The 21,677-nt window shown below is 40.5% G+C and overlaps 1 protein-coding gene across 5 annotated transcripts in view; it reads left to right on the top strand.

Moving 5' to 3' along the window:
- MID1 (midline 1) overlaps positions 1 to 21,677 on the top strand; it is a 673,077-nt gene that overhangs the window by 470,763 nt on the left and 180,637 nt on the right. For 3 of the 5 annotated variants that reach the window (XM_055266925.2, XM_063634954.1, XM_055266920.2), the window contains exon 1: positions 17,636 to 18,101. The exons of the other annotated variants lie outside the window; for them this stretch is intronic. The gene's annotated coding sequence lies outside the window, so the exon portion shown is untranslated. Of the gene's footprint in view, positions 1 to 17,635; positions 18,102 to 21,677 lie in introns of those variants that run through there. 5 annotated transcript variants of the gene reach the window in all.

The raw sequence follows: 21,677 nt of genomic DNA, 5'->3' as shown, positions 1-21,677 counted from the left end.
CAGGATATAATCTCCTGGTGTGCCGTTTGCTAAGGCCATTGGAAAAGCACAGTATTAGGGTGGGAGTGTCCCAATTTTCCAGTTGCTGTCTGTCACGGCTTCCCTTTGCTAGGAAAGGGAATTCCCCAACCCCTTGCGCTTCCCGGGTGAGGCGATGCCCCGCCCTGCCCCATGGGCTGCACCCACTGTCTGACAAGCCCCAGCGAGATGAACCTCGTACCTCAGTTGGAATATGCTGGGAGCTGCAGACTGGAGCTGTTCCTATTTGGCCATCTTGGATGACAAGGCCAATATCCTACTGTTATTAAACTTTTCTTCTGCCAGATAACTTTGTCCATCTTTTCCCACTTCCCGAGTGTATTTGCTGATATTACTCTCTGTACTTTTTTTTTAAAAAAGAAACTCTTGATTTTGGAACATTTTAAGATTTACAGAAAGTTGCAAAGGTAGTACAGAGAGTTCCTGCATGCCTTTCCCCCAGCCTCCCCTGTTGTGAACAGCTTACCTAATGATGGCACATTTGTCCAGACTAAGAAGTTCATTTGTACATTACTATTAATTCCTTGTACTTCTAAATAGCTGCTGTCTCTTTTTCAGGCATTAATTAGGAGCCCAGATCATTCTAATGTTGACATTTGATTGAACCAGGATACTTCCTTGTGAATAAGAAGTGGGCTCTATAAATTCAACATTGTACACACAAGTTACTATAGGTCTTTCTTTCTTTCTTTCTTTCTTTTTTTTAGATAGAGTCTTGCTCTGTCACCCAGGCTGGAGTACAGTGGTGCAATCTCGGCTCACTGCAACCTCCGCCTCCCAGGTTCAAGTGATTCTCCTGCCTCAGCCTCCTGAGTAGCTGGGATTACAGGCATGCGCCACCATACCTGGCTAATTTTTGTATTTTTAGTAGAGATGGAATTTCACCATGTTGGTCAGGCTGGTCTTGAACTCCTGATACCATAGATCTTTTGTAGGGTCCATGTGGTCCCTAACAAAATTCCATCGCTTCTGGCAGGCCCAGAGAACTGCTGGTTAATTACTAAAAAAAAAAATAAATAAAGCAGACTCCTATTGAAACCAATTTAAAATATGTGTTTGAGTATTCACAAACTTACCCTCACTGTGTTTGAAACCTTCAAGTTTTTTTTTGGTGAACACAGAATATCTGTTTTTGAACAAAACATTCTAACCTGATGTGTAAATGTGATATGCTCATAAAAAGGGAGCTGAAGATTGCAGCACTCTTTTGGACATGATGTTTGATACAGGTTAGATTATAAGACTCAAGATTTTGAAAAGGGCCCCTTGGAAACTTCCCAGATGAGATGGCTTAATGGGGAACATACCAGATGGAATTTATAGGCCTCTGTCCTAAACAGATGTTGTACAGCTGGGAAAGCTGTGACAAGAAAATGCAGCCCAAATGCTTCTAATGGACAGATCTCTGTGCACACGTACACACACACACACACACACACACACAGCGTTTTAAGAATCAAAATATTCACATTGCTTAAAAATTAGAATTTCAGGTGTCAGTCACCACTGGTATATAGATATATATATATATACATATATATGTGTATATATACATATATATGTGTATATATACATATATATATGTGTATATATATATATATATATATATCCCCATTGTTGGAATGGCCCAGTTTGTCAGCATCAAATCCACAGTCCATCTGTGATTGCCCTTGAAACTGATGAATTCACTTCAATTCCAACCTAATCAATTCTGAACTAGTGCCTTGAAGTCGTTTAAATAGTAACTTCCTTTGCACAAAATCTTAAGACCGTGGAGAGTGGAGGTCAAGAGAACACCAGTAAGGTGGCCTCTGACTTCTTGAGCTTTTGACATTCAGCCACCAGAGGCTGCTCTGAGACCATTATCCTCTTTTCACTCCGGGTCCAAATCCCAATGGCGAAACCTGTAAGGACTGATTTTGTTTCCATTGCTTTGAATTTTCCTTCCTCAATGCAGTTCCCTGGTGGTCTGCTGTTTGGAGAAGATGATTAATTATAGTTAAAGAGGAACCGCTGAAAGAAGAAAAAAACTGCAGATTACTGTTTTGCCCTCCTCTCTATTTTTAAACTCTTAATCTTGTTCTGTTTCTTTTAAATAAAAGAAAATTGGTCAGGGTGGAAAGAGAAAGTGCTTTCTTACTGGCACTGGCTAATTTTTCTTCATTTTTCCCCTCTGTGTTCCTGGATTTTCAAAGAACATTTCTGAAGGGTTTTAAATCTTTATTCCACAATACTTACTTCCACATGGTTTCTATTCTTCCACATTTTGCCAGCATTTTATAGTTGCTTTCATGCTGTTCCCTCTGTTTTATGTTTTTAAATCTTTGCCTTTCTCCTTTAAGTCTTTATCTAACAAAGCAAATCCAAAATTAAATGGAGTATCTATAGTTAGGTAAGAAGGATTAAAAATGGTTTTGTTGCTTCTAATATATTTTGTAGTCTGGGACAACTAAGCACTGATTTAAATTGTTAACTGAAGAATGAAACCGGTTTCTTCATGTGACATTGCTTTCAATCTTCATGAGTGAAGACATGACTGTGAAAGACAATGACCTGCCATCAAAAATAAGTGTTTTTATGTTATTGTTACATACACCACCCTAATTATTATACTTCCATATTTATGAAAATAAGTTACTATGTAAAGAACTTAAGTTCTAAAGTCATGGCAAATACTAAATTAATGGTTTTGCAGCAGACAAAGTAATCAATGTGTAAATGACCTGGAGAATTTTAGCATGACAATTCTTTCATTCTAGACTTACTCTTTTTTGTTCTTAGTAAAATTCCATGTCTGATTGGAAAAGGTATAATTTAAATGTATGCATTCTTATAGAAGGCATGTAGAAAACATGCTTCATTTTCTACAGATTACAGAAAAATCAATTGAGTTGCAAGGAAAATGAATACTTATTTTATTAATTTCTATTTGCAGTAAAAGATGGAAATGTAAAGATTTCTTTTTGCTCTGAAAAGAAATTCTTGAGATACCATGAAACATTCCTAAGTGTTTGGTATCATATTCGTAGAGTGGAACTGTCATTAGAAGCATTTGAAATGTTTGGTATTTCACCTCAAGTATAATCATAACGGTAAAGATTCTTAATATTGGTGACTAAAGTAGGATACATGTTGGTTTATATTTTCAGGTAGAATACTGGCAGCTATAGTATGTCAATTGGAGCATATTTCACTAAATGCCTTGACAAAGATAGAATGACAATGAAATTGCTAGATCTCTTCTCTGGGGCAGGTTATGCTTTTCAACTTGCCCCTACTAAGGAGAGTACCAGAAGCCATTTGCCCATGAGTAATACCTTATTAAACCATCATGATTTAATGTGGCATATTTTTCTCTCAATTTGCATGCCTGACAGTCGACTTCCTGAATATCACATTCAAGCTGAGCCACAGGAGAAAAATAGACCCACTGAAGTAGCATTAGGTCAGCTTCGCGGGATGCATTAGCAACCTGTCTGAACAAAGACGGGGGACTCAGGCGCAGAAAATCATAACGTGGCCCCGGGCCCTGGGAGGTGGCCCCATTGCCTTGCAGATGTATCGCATGACTCATTATTAAACACACCAAGAACAGACGAATTCCAGGCGAGTGAAGCATCCACTGATTCAATTGCAGTTAGGTGGGTTGTACGATATTCGTCTTACTTGCTTTTCCTTAAAGAACACCCACGCCATCTCTTACACTCTTGAACACGGCACGTCAAATGCATGAAGCAACTGTATTAAGATAAAAATTGCTAGCATTAAAGACAGGCACTTAAATTAGTATAACCCTCTGGCCAGATATAGTGCACTAAATTGCATAGGCTTTAAAATGCCAGCACTCAATTAAAAAAAAAAATGTATCCATAGCAACCTCTTTGTTAAGGGAATAGTTACCAGGAAGGATACACATCTTTCCAGAGAATCAGAGATAAAACCATATTAGTTAACTGGATGATATTACTTGGATTTAAATTTAACTAGAGGCATGATTCAGGAGAAGGGGCTTTTAAAAAACTTTACAACTTATATGCTTATTTCCAGTAAAATATGTTTTCATATCTTTCTTATTACCAAAAGATTCTTACATATGGGACTTTTATTAAAATACCATGGAATAACTTTGGGTTTCAGATATTTAGAAACAAATATCGACCATCTTGTTCTTCCTGCCCACGGCGTGCCTATCATTTTTTTTCTTAGAGTTTTCATTTAGCATACACAGTAGGTATTATTCTGCAATTTTTGCTCTATATGCATCTTTGATGGTCCTTTCATGGATATTTGTTACCAGAAAGGGCACAGGGTCTTGTAATAACCCACAATCCTTCTATTGTGAGGTCATCTGACTTAAGTCATCTGTTTCCAAGAGACTCTCTCTCTGTCTAATGGAGTGGCCTTTCGTGCAGTTATGTCATGTGATGTGGGCTGTGGGGGAGGGGGAAATGGGGGATGACTAACAGTCAGGTGAAGAGCCTGCAAATAACAATGTCTCACATTTCTTAGGCAAGGAGTATTGGGGAGGAAATCTTTTCATCTACCTTCTTCTGTTCAGTCCCTGGGGGCCTGCAAACTAAACTAACAAAAGATAGATTAACAGGAGAAAAGGTACACAATTTTAATCAATATTTACATGCACAAGGCTGTGTTTGGAAGCTCCAGCCTATAATTCCAGCACTTTGGGAGGCCAAGGCGGGAGGATCGCCTGAGCCCAGGAGTTTGAGACCAGCCTGAGCAGCATAGGGAGACCCCGCCTCTACAAAAAAAATTTAAAAATGAGCCAGTCATGGTGGTATGCACCTGTAGTCTCAGCTACTCTGGAGGCTGAGGTAGGAGGATTGCTTGGGCCTGGGAGTTTGATTGAGGCTGCAGTGAGCCATAATCACGTCACTGCACTCTAGCCTGGGCAACAGAGAGAGAGCTTGTCTCAAAAAAAGAAAAAAAAAAGCACATACACAAGAGTTCACACAAAACGAGCAAAACACAAAGAAGCAGCTGGACTCAGGGGCTTTTAACATACCCTTTTAAGAAAGGAAAGAGGGTTTGGGCTTCAAGGGATAATAAATTATGGGAAAATGACTAGGAAATATATAGAGGAACTAATGAACAATAAGGACTAAGGTCTATTTATACAAACTCTTCTTGGTATCAACTCCCCATCTTCAATGATAAAAGTCACTCTTCTCTCTCTGGTACAGGGGGCACCTTCTTCAAAGGGAAATGTATGTTCTGCTTTTAGGCAGATAGAGGGAGGGCAGAGAACTCTTCCGACAGCTGTTGATTTTCATTTGACTTTAGCTCAAAATAATTATTATGCCAAAGAGGCATGTTTGGGGTTGGCATATTCTGATCCCCTTCAGGAGGTAAACACATCAAGCTTGGAGCTTAGTCAATGTCAGTCAGGGCCAGCTTCTTGGGCATACAACCTGTGCAGTTACGTGAGGTCCCACACTTGGTTTAATGGTAGACTGAATGGGTGTGGCTGCATTCCAATAAAACTTTATCTATGGGCACTGAAATTTTAATTTCACATACTTTTCATATGTCATGAAATATAATTCTTTTGATTCTTTCAACTATTTGAAAATGTTAAAAAAAAATTCTTAACTCGTGGACCATACAAAAACAGGTGGTGGGCAGGCTTGGGCTGGAGTACCTGAGTTTGCCAACCTCTGATATAGAGAAGCATTTCCAAAACCAACAGCATCGGCCCTACCTGGGAACTTGTCAGAAATGCAAATTTCTAGGCCCCACCCCAGACTGCTGAATCAGAAACTCTGGGGTGGGGCCCTGCAACCTGTGTTTTAACAAGCCCTCTAGGGGGTTCTGATGCCCAGTCCAATTTGAGAACCTCTGATCTAGACCTGTGGTTCTCAACCTTGGCTACTCATCAAAATTCCCTAAGGTAGCTTTTAAAAACTCTCTGCTCCAAGGCCCAGCCCAGGTCAATTAAATCAGACTTTCTGGGGGGTGGGACTCAGGCACCCATATCTTTTAAATCTCTTCCAGGTGATTTCAATGGGCAGCCAAAGCAACTAATGGTTCTATTGTACAAATAAGGGAACTGTAGCTCAGAGAGTTTAAGTGACTTGCCCAAGATACACAACAAGAAGAAACAGGTACAGCATAGCTCATTTACGTTTGTTTTTTTAGACATATGAAGGTTAAAATAGTACATTTGGTAATGGAATGTATTTGCTAGAAGCTTCAGGGGTCAGGTTATCTTTTATTTAGCACCAATTAATTTAACACATCTGAAAACATGCCCTAAATAAAATGAAAACTAGCTTTGGAAACTCATTAGGCCAGCCAATGCAAGTGTAATTGAAAGAAATAAGGTGCAGATGCTCAGTAAGGTCCCATCTGAAAGCACTTTGGGGCTGAAGGGTGAGCTCTATGATTCAAAGGAAAGACAAATATGGAGAGCTAATGTCAGACATTGTTGCCTGCCCTGGAGCTACTTAGAAGTGTGTCTGAACAATTGCTTCCTGTTCCGTATCTGGGACGTAGGTAAATATGTTACAGTCCTAAATGACATTAATGACAGAAAAAAAAAGTCTCCATGCTTGTGATGGATTTTATGACTCTTAAGGATTCCTGTGCCTTGGGCATTTTTAAGGCGAACTTTCAAATGATAAATATTTTGTTCTGATTTTCTCAGCAAAGACTTTATCATATCAAGGAAGGAAGAATATGGGCTACGTACCCGAAATAGAGCTGGAGAAAGCAATGCACAATAGAAACTGAGTCATGCAATGATTACAAATGGAGTCATCTAAACATACAACTGACTCTTTGACGTTTTTGTTTTATGAGTTACCTAATCATAATACAAGCTACTATTTTTGAGTTTTTACTATGTGCTGTGTTCTCCTCATAGTTCTATGGTTAAGGGCATGTTTTCAGGAACTGGGCAGCCTGAGTGCACAAACTAGTATCTATGGCCTCCTAGCTGTGTGACCTTGGCAAGTTACTTTGCCTCTCTGTGCCTCAGTTTTCTCCTCTGGAAAATGGGGACAATATTAGTACCTTTTCTCATAGGGTGAAGGAAGATTAAACGTGCTCACAATAGTGTCTGGCTTCTAATAAGCATTCAATAAATGTTAAATAACATTATTATTTTTAAACAAATCACCTCAATTCTCACAACAACTTTGAGGGATATTAAGCAGATGGGTCAAGTTATCACAACTATTAAGTGACAGGATTGATATTTGGACTAAGGCTGTTCCAGCATCAGTGCTGCCAGCCACAGTGCTATACTGCATTGATTGGGAATAATAAATTAAGTATTTATGTTCAATTTTTTCCATGTATAGTATAAACTTTTGGGCATGATCCAAATATCCCTCGACCTTCTTGTTATCTGGATGATTTTACAAAGCCTCCAAACTGCCCCTCCCACAGGACACTGAAGCAAGGTTGTGGTCCCTCCCATCAACTGCTCCTCCTGCAGTCGTCCCCATCTCAGTAAATAGTGACTTCATTCTCCCAGCTGTCCCAGGAAAGAACCTGGAAACCTCGTTTCTGCTCTTTATCTGACACATACAGTCCATCAGCAAGCCACACTCATTGTACCATCAAAATCTATCCAGGAACTCCCCAAGTCACCCCACTTCCAGTGCCACCCCTGTCCCAATCCACCATCATCTCTTAACATCTCCTGCCTTGCAGGCTGCTCTCTGTCTAGCAGTCAGACTGAGCTCTATAATATCAATTGGATATTGTCACTCCTGAGCTCTGAAACCTTCCCATCTCACTCCAAGGAAAACCCAAGATCCTTCTGGTGATCTACTAGACCCTACAGGATCTGCAAACACTGCCTCACCAACACCCACCCACAACCACTGCCCCCCCCACACACACACACTCAGACACATTCCTGAGACTTCAGCTCCTACTACTGTAGTGCTTACTCCCTCTTCTCCAACCTACATAGGCTTCCTGTGTTGGTTGAGTTCGCCCTGGCCTCACAGCTTCTGCAATCACTGTTTCCTCTGCCTGGATAACTCTGCTCCCATCCATCACTGTAGTTGAAAGTCTTGCTTCCTCACTTCCTTAGGACTTTGCTAAAATATCACCCTATAAAATATAGAAACTCCTCATCCCATTGACACTCCTTACTCCACGTACAATAGCCCCAATCACCATCAGACCTACTTTCTACTTATTTGTTGATGTGTTTGTCTATCTCCCTTCACTAGAAGGCATGCTCATGACAGCAGCACTTAACCTATTTGTACCTGTCTGTATCGTCAGCACCTAGAACAATGCCTGGCACATAGTAGACACCCAATAAATACTTACTGACATGATCAGGCATGTTCAGGGTGTTATAGCTGTAGTCCATAAATACTTACTGAATACCTATAACCGTTCTGGCATAAAGAAGGTATACCATCTTTGTTAGCATATGGTTAAGGCATGAGAGTCTCTCCGATTCTTTTTCTTATACGAAGCACTTGTCTCTATGCTTGAGATCTTTGGATTCCCTGGGAGTGATGAAAATCAATTCATAGAGATGTACAGATATCTATCTATATGTTGCTAATGAAATCGATGGCTAGAACATTGATGCACCAATTAGCTCCGAATAAAGAAAAGTGCTCTAAGGCTGCATTCCTAACTGTGGAAATGAATCACACAAATGTATTCCACTAGGAACATCATTCAGCAATTCTGAATGGAAAAGGAAAACCTCATTCACAGTCCTAGAGAAAGAGCCCTAAAATCCAAATCCTCCTCTGCATAGCACAATACCAACATCTTTTTCCATGAGGGCTACTCCCTTAACAGACAAATGCATTGTTTTTTCCTACCTATGGTTGATTGGATGAACACAGCCCAAATTTGGAGAACCATTTAAGGTGATTAAAAATCATTACAGTGCTGGCCAGGCTCAGTGGCTCACGCCTGTAATCCCAGCACTTTGGGAGGCCAAGACTGGTGGATCACTTGAGGCCAGGAGTTTGAGACCAGCCTGGCCAATATGGCGAGACCCTGTTTCTACTAAAAATACAAAAAAAAAAAAAAAAAAGCCAGGCATGGTGGCACTCACCTGTAATCCCAGCCATTTGAGTGGCTGAGGCTGGAGAATAGCTTGAACTCAGGAAGCAGAGGTTGCAGTGAGCCGAGATCACGCCACTGCACAACAGCCTGGACGACAGAGCAAGATTGTCTAAAAAAAAAACATTAAAGTGCTTCAGTTTGCTTCCAAATGTAATGGCAAATTCCTGACTCATCTTGAAGGTGCAATATGAGAGACTTTTGGAGGTAGATTGTGGTTGGAGATTTTAGAACCATCTAAGTGGTAAGTCCCATCACCCCCATTGAGGCACAGGAAGTGAAGGAGTGTTTGTGATGAGTCATGGGCATACTGCGTTTTGAGCCTCATTCCAAAGGGGACCTGCATCTGAACTAGGGTGCCAGTGCCACATGCTGGAAAGAGTATGGGTTCTCGAGTTTGAGAGATGGATTCTGATGACCCATATACCAACTGTACACTTCCTGCATGTCCAAAAAGGGCCTGATGTATATAACTGGTCCATGATAGATACAAGAGTTTTTCAATTGCATGCCTTTTAATTCAGCACAAATACATCCTGGTGGGTTATATCATATCATATTATATTGTATTGTGCATCTCTCTAATGTAGGTACTCGTATTTTTATCTCATTAGACCTCTCAGTGTGTGGTGTATCAGCTGGTTTTGAATTCCCTTAATTGGGCTAAATTAATTTGCCCAGTTGAAGAAAAGTCCACCTATCTGCGAATTGGTTGGTTTCTAAAGATGACCATAACAAAATTATCTTTTTTCCCACACAGATATAGTTTAGGACAAATATCACTAGGGCATTGTGGTACAACTTAAATAATGCTATGAAAAAGAATAGTTATTTTGTTCATTGTATGATACTATTTAAATCACTCACATTAAAATAATATTAAATAGCATTGCTATTTATAAGATAATGTAGACAGGCAATATAAGCCCTTCCTTTTGTAAATTAAAGGAGAAATAAAATGAAGCCTCATTTGAATGCAGTTTCTCAGACATTTAGATTTCTTTAATAAATATGGGAAAAGCTGAGGCACTGATACCCATGTTTGCATTTTTTTCTTGCCATGACTAAATATGTTTATTTTGCATCAGGGGAATAATATAAGAAAGCCTATCTCAGTATGTGTCGATTTTCATAAGTGGTTCTCAACATAAAAAAAAAACTTACGACAAGTTACCTAGTTATAAGGAAATAAGGGTAAATATTATTTCCTTGGCCATTAAAAATGTTTAAAAAAAAACACCATGATCTGTGTGTAACAAAGGAAAGACACACATAAACCATGATTCCTAAGTAGTTTTTATCTTTACTACCATCTTAGATCCAGGTGTGTGTGAAGTGGGAGAGGATTTTCACCAATGAGAAATAACACAACCATCCTGGCAATCTTTCTGTTCATTTAAGTACCAGTCTAAAAGATAAAGCATTGACTTTTTGTAAGCAAGGAGCGCAAATCCTGTTCAAAGCTTCTTTTGATTAAAATTTTTATTCACCTCCTTATGTCCACATGCTTATCAATGATCCAGCCTGATTTGCTTGTTTCTAACATACAAAAAAAGAGATCTGATTCATAAAAGTTAATATTTTTAATCTCTAAGACTAATTTAAATATCAGCTTTGTGCATTAAAATATTAAAAGTTTGAGGGACTAATCTTTCTCGCATGTAAGGAAAGTGAGATAAAAGAATAAGAAGTAAAATGGTTAAATATGAAGGACAGTAACCCGCTATTCCTAGTCATACAAAAACCCACAAAAAAATGGATTTAAATCAAGAATGATACCAATTAGGAATAAGAACAAAAGGTGGTTTTTCATTACTCTGATGAATTATTAAGGTATCTTGGATATAGAATATTCACTCCTGGAGATCTAATAGAATGTCCAAAACAATTTGGATCAGAACCGTCTATATGTATCTCTGGTTACATGTGGCAAAACAACCATAAACCTTGAACAAATTAAAGCTGAAATGGTGGAAACAGGAAATGCCAATCAAGTCATATGTGTATGACATGATCACATTACACTTGGGGTTCAGAATGGGCCATTAGGCATGTAATTTCTCTGAAGCTCTACCATGACTCTTTGGTCATCTATGGGCCAGATGATAATAAAACACTGCTAGTTCACAGGAAGTGACTTTAAGGACAAGAAATTGATTTTATAACCAGAGAGTATCTTTTTGTTTATTTTAAACTAATTTTAATTTTATCAAAGTAATACATGTTCAACATACAAATGTATGAAAGACTCAATGAAAAACAGTAATCTCTGTCCCATCCCACTCCACCCTAGGGACAATCACTTTCAACTGGCAAGTATCTCCTCTGGTATGTATCTCCATATTTCCCATAATATGCCTTTACTGCTCTTTTCTGGTTTATGAATTTTAGATATTATTCTTAACATTCTACATATGATCAAAAAGGAATTAGCCCTCCTCATCCCAATACCACATTCTTCCAATATAATGGTGTCAGGAATTATGTTCACCTAGTAACACAGATCCCAAAACATTGGCTCAAACAAATTAGCAATTTATTTTTTCATAGAACATGAAGCTTAGGGCTCATTTGGAGGCTCCAAGATGTCATCAGAAATCCAAGATCCTTCTATCTTTTCTGTTATCCAGCTTTACTAGGTGTTCTGTCCTCATCATTGTTGCAGAAAGGCCCCAGTCCCTCAGACATTGCAAACATTCCTGGTGGAGAAATCCAGGAAGGGCAAAGAGCAAACAGTGTGTGTTCCCTTTAAATAGCTTTCCCAAAAGCCCTACATAGCACATAGCAGCTTCTATTAAAATTTCATAGGCCTACCAGACATGGTGGTATGAGCTTGTAGTCCCAGCTACTTGGGAGGCTGAGGCAGGAGGATGGCTTGAGCCCAGGAGTTTGAGGCTGTAGTGCAATATGAGCGTGCCTGTGACTAGCCACTGCACTCCAGCCTGGGCAACACAGCGAGACCTAGTCTCTAATAACAATAATAATAATAAGAAGAATAATAATGGTTTCATATGATCTCCTATACCTGCAAAGGGGGCTGGGAAATGTTCTTCAGCTGGGCACATTTCTGCCCCAAGTAAATTGAGGTTCTCTTGAAAAGAGGCAAAGGGAAGATGAATACTGGATTGGCTACAGTCTCTGCCATAATATCTATATCAGAAATCACTGCCAAGTTAAGGACTGTTCTATAACAATGCTTCCTTTTTTTGTGCATTCTTTTGTTTTGCCTGGAGTTAATAATAGCCTCACCTATTGCTTATATTTATGTGTACCTATTTGCCCTCAAATGTTACCTATAGTATCATTTTTCCCCCAGAGTCCTAACTCCAGGAGTCCTCCATCCTCCTGCTACAATTTAGATGGGGCCTTTCTAAGATACTGCACACAACTGCATGATAATTATGTAGTTATTATCCTGGACTTTCCTTACTTCTTTTTATGTTGGTTCCTGTATTTTCTGGGTCCCATTGGCTTATCTTTCTTAGTTTAACACTCTCATTTTGCTAAAACACATCTTTGAGTGGTTTCCAAAGAAAGAGTACATGGGATGCAAAAATGTTGAGCCTTGGTATGAAAACAATTGCATTATATTCTGACATATGATTGATAGTATGACTTGGTAAAGAACTGTCAGCTAGAAATCATTTAATCTCAAAATTAAGTAAAACAGAGCTCTTCCAGCATTGCAGTTGATAAGTACATAATAAATCGATTAGCAAAATTTCATTATTGATAAAGAAGACGGCCTTCTACTAATGGAGATTTTTAAAATTATTAATATTATTATTAGTCACAACAACTCAGTAAACATTTATTGACTGACCATATACTCTGTGCTTGTTGTTGCAATGGATATACAAATGTTTGGGCATGGGCCTTGTGATGGTTTATGTGTTAACTTGGCTAGGCTGTAGTACCCACTTATTCAACCAAATGTTAATCAAGGTGTTGCCATGAAGGTATATTGAACATATATGGTGAATATCTACAATCAGTTGACTTCAATAAAGGAGATTATCCTTGATAATGTAGGTAGGCCACACCCCATTCATTAAAGCCTTTACAGCAAAATCAAGGTTTCCCTGAGGAAGGAGAAATTCTGCCTCAAGTCTACAGAGTCCACACCTGCCAGCTTGCCCCATGGATGTCCGACTTGCCAGACCCAACAGTTATATAAGCCTGTTTTATGTTTCTCTGGAGAGCCCTGACTGATACAGGCAATCACTTAAAAAAATAATTACTTTAAATAATCTTCCTCTTCAAATTTAAATACAAAATTATAGTAAAAAATAAATGACAAAAATTGAAGAATTATTCTTGGGAAGTATGATATTATTGTATTGAAATGAAGCAGAAAGTTCAATTGGGAGTGGAGATTTTGACCACAGGAGGAGGATATAACAAGCCCTTGGTAAATTCATGCATAAACCATTTTTGGCGGCTGAAGCAGGAGGATCACTTGAGCCCAGGAGTTCAAGACCAGCCTGGGCAACATAGCAAGACCCCCATCTCTACAAATAGTAAAAAAAATTAGCCAGCTGTGGTGCCAGCTACTCAGGAGGCTGAGGTGGGAGAATCACTTGAGTCCAGACGGTTGAGGCTGCAGTGAGCCAAGATTATGCCACTGCACTCCAGCCTAGGCAGCAGAGTGAGACCCTGTTTCAAAAAATTTTTTAAAAAGTAATAAGGTTAAATGAAATAAAATTAAAATCTTAAAGATTCATGCATAAACCATTTACCAGATTACTCAAGGGCAGATAATGAAGAATCTGCTATATTTAATCTTAAGACAAACTAGATGCTGTTAAAATATTTCACCTTTAAAAGCATAGAATTATTAAATAGTAAGGTTTAATTAACATTAAAAATGACATGATTTGCTTTGATTCCTTAATTTTCTAGTGAGGAAACAACAAGCTTAGGGTACATTTCTGACTACATAGATTTTTTTCCCTTCTTTCCACTGTTGGTCATCCAACACATTTACACAACAAGCAATAGCGATCGCACTGGGCACACTTCCCAATATATGAATTTATTCAAGCTGTGCAATTGTCCCCTGAGAAATCTTGGGCTTAGAGGTATCATTTGGCTTATCTGAGGTCTATTAGCCAGTTAGTGACCAAGTCAGCACAGAAAACTGACTCCAAGTCTTATTTGGCCCATCCTTGTGGTATGCCACATTGTTTCCCTTAACCAACCAAAAGAAACTAATTTAAGGAGTACCTGTACACAGGGAGTAGAAACTTGTTTCTCTTTTTGTGACTTTCTATAAGAATTAGAGATGAGATTTTTTTTTTCTAAGTGGGGACTCATGTTGTTGTCAACTTAAATTACCTTTACTAATCACTTCGAACACAGTATTCCTTAAATTTCTCTCTGTCCCCATAATAAAACAACTGGATTTCTGAAACCTCTGAGGGAGAATAAACATGCTCTTTTCATAGCTCTCAAAGTCTGTGCACTTGTACTGGGCACTGTCCAGGTGGCTGCATAGACAACTTCAGCTTGATTTTCATTAACTTTTGATATGTCCTGACACACATTAAAATAACCTATGTGAAATTGCTGATATTCAGCCATTTTTTACTTACACAAACATTCACTCCATGTTCTTTGATCTATGAGATCACTGAGAGAGGTGGCACAAATACTGTTAGGTATCGTCCAAGGGCGCCACACCAATGCCTGTCCATGTCTGAGTAGCGCTGCCTGTCCAGGACTAGCCACCCGGAACCTACGTTAGGTTTGCTACAAGTTCTGTTAATAACCAAACCCGCACATAACTAACAAGATTATCAACTAGGCTGCTTTTTTTGAAGAAGAGCTTTCAAAACTTCCAACATCCCTTCAGCTAACATTTGCAAACATGTTTAATCACAGATTTGGGAACAGAACATCTGTTCGTTTGGTAGAGCAAGCTCATTTACTCACTTCACCTTTCTTTCTTTTCTTTTTCCCTTCCTTCCTTCCTTTCTTCTTTCTTTCTTTCTCTCTTTCTTTTCTTTTCTTTATTTTTTTTCTTTTTTTCAGGGTCTTTTTTGTCGCCCAGGCTGGAGTGCAGTGGCACAACCTAGGCTCACTGCAGCCTCGACCTCCTGGGTTCAAGTGATCCTCCTGTCTTAGCCCCCCAAGTACCTGAGACTACAGGCACACACCACCATGCCCAGCTATTTTTTCTTTTTTTTTTTTTTGTAGAGACAGGGTTTCACCATGTTGCTCAGGCTGGTCTCAAACTCCTGAGCTCAAGCGATCATCTGCCCTCCTTGGCCTTCAAAAGTTCCAGGATTACAGGCGTGAGCCACCGCACCAGGCCTCACTGTTTCTAATAGGTGGATCAAATCCTCACTCAATGAACATCCTCCAAAGGACCATTTATTTCATTCAGAATTTTAAAAATTTCCATTTGTTTATTTGTAAATGAAAAAGCAGACTTTGTGTATCCCCACCTTTCATTTTTTTTAGAGGTTTTCTGAAACATGGAGGCAGCATATTTTATGGCACTGTGTTAGTTCAGGCTGCTATAACAAAATACTGTACCTTAGACTGGGTCATTTATAAACAACAGACAATTATTGCTCGTAGTTCTGGAGGCAGGTAAATCCAAGATCAAGGTGCCAGCAGATTTGGTGTCTGGTGAGGGCTCTCTGCTTCATCAGTGGCTCCTTGTTGCTGTGTCCTCACATGGCAGAAGGGGCAAATAGGCTCTCTGAAACCTCTTTTATAAGGGTATTTTGCTTTAAGGGCATAGAAGATGGAAGGGATTAATTTTTCTTGGGGCATTTGGGGAAACCACGAATGAGTGGTGACATTTGAGATTGTCGGATAGTTGGTGAGTGAGTCAAAGGAGAATAAAAATGGAAAGAACATTAAAAGGGCTCAGTCCTTGAGAGAGGAAATCCCAGCTCATATTTACCTTTGAGGTGATGAAAGCAGAAGGCAGACGCAGTTGCAGCTTCTACTGAAGGTGATAAACAGATGTGCCATGGGATTAAGCTCCAGTGGTATTTAATGGCAGGAGCCCTGGGTAGCTTCCTGTGTCCTGTGGCTGGGGCATACCTAGGGCAGGGATAGATGCAATATTTCTCAAAGTAAATCAGAGTCCTTTGTCAGTGGGATAAAATCCTGATTCTCAGGCTCCTCAGCAAACCTACTGAATCAGATTATTTTGGTACAGGGGCCTGGAGATTTGCATTTTTAACAATCTCCCCAGAGGTTTCCTTGCACTCTCAAGTTTGAGAACCACCCTTTCAAAGCGTGATTTCATCACCCAGGAGACATTTGGTAATGTCTGGAGACATTATTGGTCATCACGATTGTGGGGTGCTACTGGCATCTAGTGTGCAGAATCCAGGGATGCTGCTACACATCTTACAGTGCACAGGACAGCCCTCACGACAAAGAATTATCCTGCCCAAAATGTTAATAGTGCTGAGATTGAGAAACCCTGAACTCCATCATATGAAGGGCTCTCAAGGAAAAGTACAAGAAGTGGACTGAAGTCAGTTTGTGTCACTAGGTGGCTCCTTAGGCTACTCAGGCAGGGGGCTAGCGTTATGGGCTTCCAGGCCCAGTTATCGGACCACCAAATTTTCATAGAACTGGGCAGAGCTCACATGTATTGAACCCATGCAGATGACACTCCTGAAGCCACCAATGCATTATTTGCTAAGTATTTTTTTTCCTCTGGTACCAAAACATTTAAAATCTTTATTGAATTGTTGTCACAAAATTGTGGTCATTTCTTGGGGGAAAATATGTCACTGGTTCTACACAAAGTACTCTTTGCTCAACTTGCACTTTCTTGAAATCCAGAAGGTAGATTTACATTAAAATCATGTTGGCTAAAAGTTGAAAAAAGTTATTCCTTATATGGAGTTAAGAAAGCAAACTTTGGAAATATTTTTTGAGTCTGAGTTTGTTTCTAAGAAGCCAACTACTTCTCCAGCTCTCCTGCAATCCTGCCAAGGTGATGTCCAGCTTGTCCCTGTTAATAAGTTCAACAGATCAACCCTGTAGGGAAGCCAAACCATAGAGAAAGGTGGATGCACTTACTAAATTTTTTTTTTCTGAACAAAATGTCAGTGTGTATTGTTCTATGACAATAGTGTTATTTGAAATTATGCCTCGGGCCCTCAGTAGGTAAAGATTCTTGTTCATTTGCTGCATTTCAAAAAAATTGTGTGCACGTTCCATTAAGATTTATTTTTCTTAAATTGAATATAGTTAATCTATATGGAGATGAGGTAGGTAACACCCTCCTTTCTGGATTGTTCGTTTTAGTTAAGGTGTTACTCATAACAATTTGGTTTTCTTTCCAGTCTTTTGCAAAAGTAGGGCTTCAGTGCAAGATATCCTTTTAAAAATACCCTTGGGTCCTGAGTGTTGAACTTTTCTGGCTGAAATAATTTTGTACCTTCCAAATGTTTTAATGCTGTTAGGGAGCTTTTAAAATGCAAGGATTTAAGGCCCTTAGCTAGTTAAGCTTTTAGCAGAACTAGAGCTGTTAGATAAGAATAGAACTCATCCTTTACTTTTGGAGCTTTGGACATTGTTTCCAGCTGCTTCCAGTCATTTGAATCCTGAAAGCTCCGCTAATCCTCGCGGAGGCAGCCTTTCTGGCTTCCAGGACCCACCCCCTTGCTTCTGATTGGCGAAGCTCCTCCGCGGCCCAAGCCAGCCACCTACAACGTCTCTGAGAACTGATTTGAAATAGGAGCCAGGCGGTCCTCGCTTCCCTACGACCGACTTTTCATAGGCTGCGGGAGAAAAGGTTGAGAAACTTGACATTGTCTCGGGCAGAGTGCGTGTAGCAACAGATCAAAGAAAAAGAGGACGAAAACGTGCTCTTTGCTGCCCGTAGATTTCGCCGAGTTGCTTTTGTCTTGCGGGCTCCTGTCGGGTTCGGTGTTTCCGCTCTGAAGACTGCGGCGCGGGCTCCGATGCAGCTCGCTCCCTGCCGGATGGGTCATGGGATTCTAAACATGAGGCAGGTAAGCTCAGGCGGCTGCGCTGGCGGCGGAGGGAGCGGGCGCCGCCCGGGACCCCTGCGACCTGTTACTCCGGAGAGCTTGCTCGGTTAGCAGGCGGCTGGCCATAGTCGATGCGTTTGGCGGAAAGACGGGGCTGCATTTTCCTAAGACAACCAAAGAAGCACATTTTACCTGGGCCACCCCGGTCTGGTCCTCGCCACCCGCCCCCACTTTTGCCTCTAATTGTGGTTGATGTCAGGCAGTCGTTGTAAAGGGCTTACAAGCAGTTTGTAGAATATATGTAAATCAATTCCAGTTTGCGGCCGCTGGAATGTATCGTGCAGGATGTATCTCGAGCTTTTAGTGCCTCTACCCTATGCTTTGGGCTAGAAGAAAGACAGCTGAATGTCCTGAAAAAGAATTTCACGGGGCCTCTTATCTCATTTTGGTTTCGCATTCTGAGCACTTACTGTGTTTCTGGCGGAGAAGGCGGAACCAGCTTGAAATGAGCACAGACGGTCCTTCCAGAAAAATGCAAATTTGTTTTTCTGTTCTAGCAGTTTGGAAACTGTATTGCTTCTGGACGTGAGAAGGCAGCCCTGAAAGTAGTGAGCGGAGAAAGGGCTCGGGGATTACTTAAATCTTTGAAAAGAATTCTAAACCAACAGCTTCTTCCGTGGCTCTGGGGCATGATGATAAAATTCCTTATCAGTCCAGGAAGAGGTTTATAGCTTTGCTGTTAAGCAAGAAAAGGAAAGAAAAAGTGGATGTAGGAAGCCAAGGAGAGGGTGTGATTTACAACTCAATCAAAGTTATGGAAGAATTTTATGTCAATATTTAAATATCAAGAACAATACTCATGTAAGGAGAAAACAAGGCTGGAAAAACATGCCAATAGGCTGGAAGGGCAGAGATTTCAAGAGGAATGCTATCGCTTTTACCAGCTCTGAATAAATCTGGGTGGGAAAGTTAGCATCTGTATCGCAACCGGAAAAGCTCTTCACTTTTTCTTCTAAGTGGATTGGGTGCTCGCCACCCTGCACACTTTGGGGGAAGTGAGCTTTCCATTTAAGAGCGCAGGGGAGGGGTTTCGAACTTTCTGTCCCTTTCCCACAGCCTTGGGAGATGAAGCAGAGCCCCCTTCGAATGGTCGAATGGTCAGCGCAAACCCTCCGCCTTCTTGCCCCCTCGCTTGTTCGCTCAGCAAGCAGGCTTAGCAAGTTTCAGTGAGTGCAGAAAAACACTTGTGGAGGAGCAAGTGCCGTGTGCTTGCAATGAATTGCCCTTGCCTTGCTAGGGACTGTGGGGCGGACGCTCGTTTTCTTTAAGTTCTGCAAACTCACAGTCCAACCTCATACTTTTAATGTCTACTAAAGTGGGATGAGGAAAAGGAAGGAGAAGGGTAATTGGAAAGGATTGAAAAGGAAAAAGAGGAACGCAAAACATTCTTGACAAAGGTCCTTAGCTGGAACAAAGAAGTTATTTGATCCTGTGCAGAGCCACCTGTCCTCTCCTCGGTGGTGTCTGAGCTCAATTTCCAGAATCCCTGTTCCCACACAATTCCTCAGGAACCATGGCAGTCTCCGTGCCTTATGCCTAGGGCTTGTTCCCCCAGCTTGGGATGGTTTTTCCCATGCCTAGTTTGTTGTGGCATTTACGTGAAGTTGAAAAACAGCCCAGTATTGAAGTTTTAGGGGCACAAGTACACATGTAGTGAACTCCTTAGTTAATGAATGGACAACTTTTCATCTCACAGCTATGTATGTCTACTAATTTTTTTGGCCTGTTCAGAACTTGAAAAGAGGGTGGGATGGAACAGGGGAGGAGATGAAGGAGAGAGACAGGATCATTGTTCATCCAAAGAACGAGGACAGTTTCCAGAATCTAGCATGTTGTTCCACTGCAGTCAGAACAAGAATGTAGGGAGGAATGAGATGGCGGTGTTATGGGCATGGGTTAATCCCTACTTTATTTGAGTTTCTGTTGGGGAAACCTGACTGTTGCATCCAGGCAGGGTGAATCGAACCCACCTGCCAATTTGTCATCGCAGCCCGGCAGCTCCAGCTGGGTTTACAGGGTTAACTATCAAACAGACCTGTGTGTCATCAGCTCAGCAATGAAATTCGATCTCTTTGCTGATGAGTGATCTGTCCCTAGGGCTGCACAAGTGTTGTATACTGGTGTGGCAGCCCAGAAGAGACCCCTGCCTGCCACTGATAGCCAGAAATTCTGGGTAGCCAGAAATTGCCCCCAGAATTAGAAGGCTGTTTGCCTAGCTATAAGATTCAGAGGGGTTTGGGCTTCTGCCAGGTTGGCAGAAAAGGAACACTCCTGAAGCCACCACTTCAGGTGTAGAAGGATAGTATTCTTTGAGGGTTCCTAAGGCCACGGCTGAGTTAGGCCAAAGAAAAGTGTAAATCTGACTCACCTTGATCAGGAAGTAATTTTAAAATATGTGCCAACCTGTCTCTGCACTCTGATCATAAACGGGAAACTTTTATGAACCTTCCTTGAGAAGGAATTTGCTCTGTTCCCAGGCAAAAGGAAAAGCATGGCCACCTGTTCTAGAAGCCTGGCCAAAAACAACAGGTTTGCCTGTGGCATTCCCGCAACTGCAAATATCCTCCCCACATGGCAAGCCACCCATTGTCCCTACACACAAGAAGAACAAATAGTTCATTCTTGAGCTGGGGGAAAAATCAGATTCTCTAGGCAAAATTGCCTACTAGACATATTTTGTGTTTTTAACATCCTGATAACTTTAGAAAAAGACTCTAAGGGAAGAAGGTGCATGATGTATTTCTGATCTACTAAAACAAAATAAGTCACATAGCTGCTAAATTCTTGCAAGGCCAGGATGCTGCTGTTTCAAGGAAGCCATGAATCTGTTTGATTAGCACGTTCTGCATTCTTTAGATTGGAATTAAAATGCCCAAGGACATCTGGCTTAATAATGAAAGTCTTCGTATTAATCTTTCCTCTGAGGATTAGAAAGTCCTTTACAAACACGATCTATTTATTCTCTGCCACATCCCCAGGAGAGAACGAGGTGGCAATTTGATCCTCATTGAACAAATGGTGAGACGAAGGCAGAGAAAGGTTAAGTATAAAGAGACACAGCAAGTTAGGGGCAAGTCTGGGGATGAATACTCACCCACCCAGAAAGACTACCTGTGCAGATTTAGGATCTCAAATGGCATTCTAGGGTTTCAAACAGAATCTCTCTTACAGCATTCTTTTTCTTATCATTCTGTAACTGGCAAGTATATTGTGTCCCAAGTATGTTGTATGGTTTCCTTCATTTGAAAGTCCAGACTCTTAACAGTTCAAAAGGCAGTTCTGTTCTCATTTCTCCCAACATTGAGATCAGGCAGCTTTTATGAAATCTAATAGAAAGATACAGTAACTAACCGGAATTTTAAATATGCATCTGAGAAATGTTCCCTTTCAACAGATGTTTTAAGTTTTTGCACATGGTTTATAGAGCTCAATGTCTTCAACATATGTTAAAATTTTAATTTCTTCTCTGCTGTCTCTCTTTCAGCAAGTGTTATAATCATAAGACTTGCTGTCAGCTTAAAGATCCTTGTTGGTCAT

The sequence above is a fragment of the Symphalangus syndactylus genome, chromosome X, assembly GCF_028878055.3.
Source record: "Symphalangus syndactylus isolate Jambi chromosome X, NHGRI_mSymSyn1-v2.1_pri, whole genome shotgun sequence".
In the NCBI taxonomy this organism is placed as follows: domain Eukaryota; kingdom Metazoa; phylum Chordata; class Mammalia; order Primates; family Hylobatidae; genus Symphalangus; species Symphalangus syndactylus.
The sequence above is the reverse complement of the archived record's forward strand: the minus strand, read 5'-3'. Positions and strand labels throughout refer to the sequence as shown.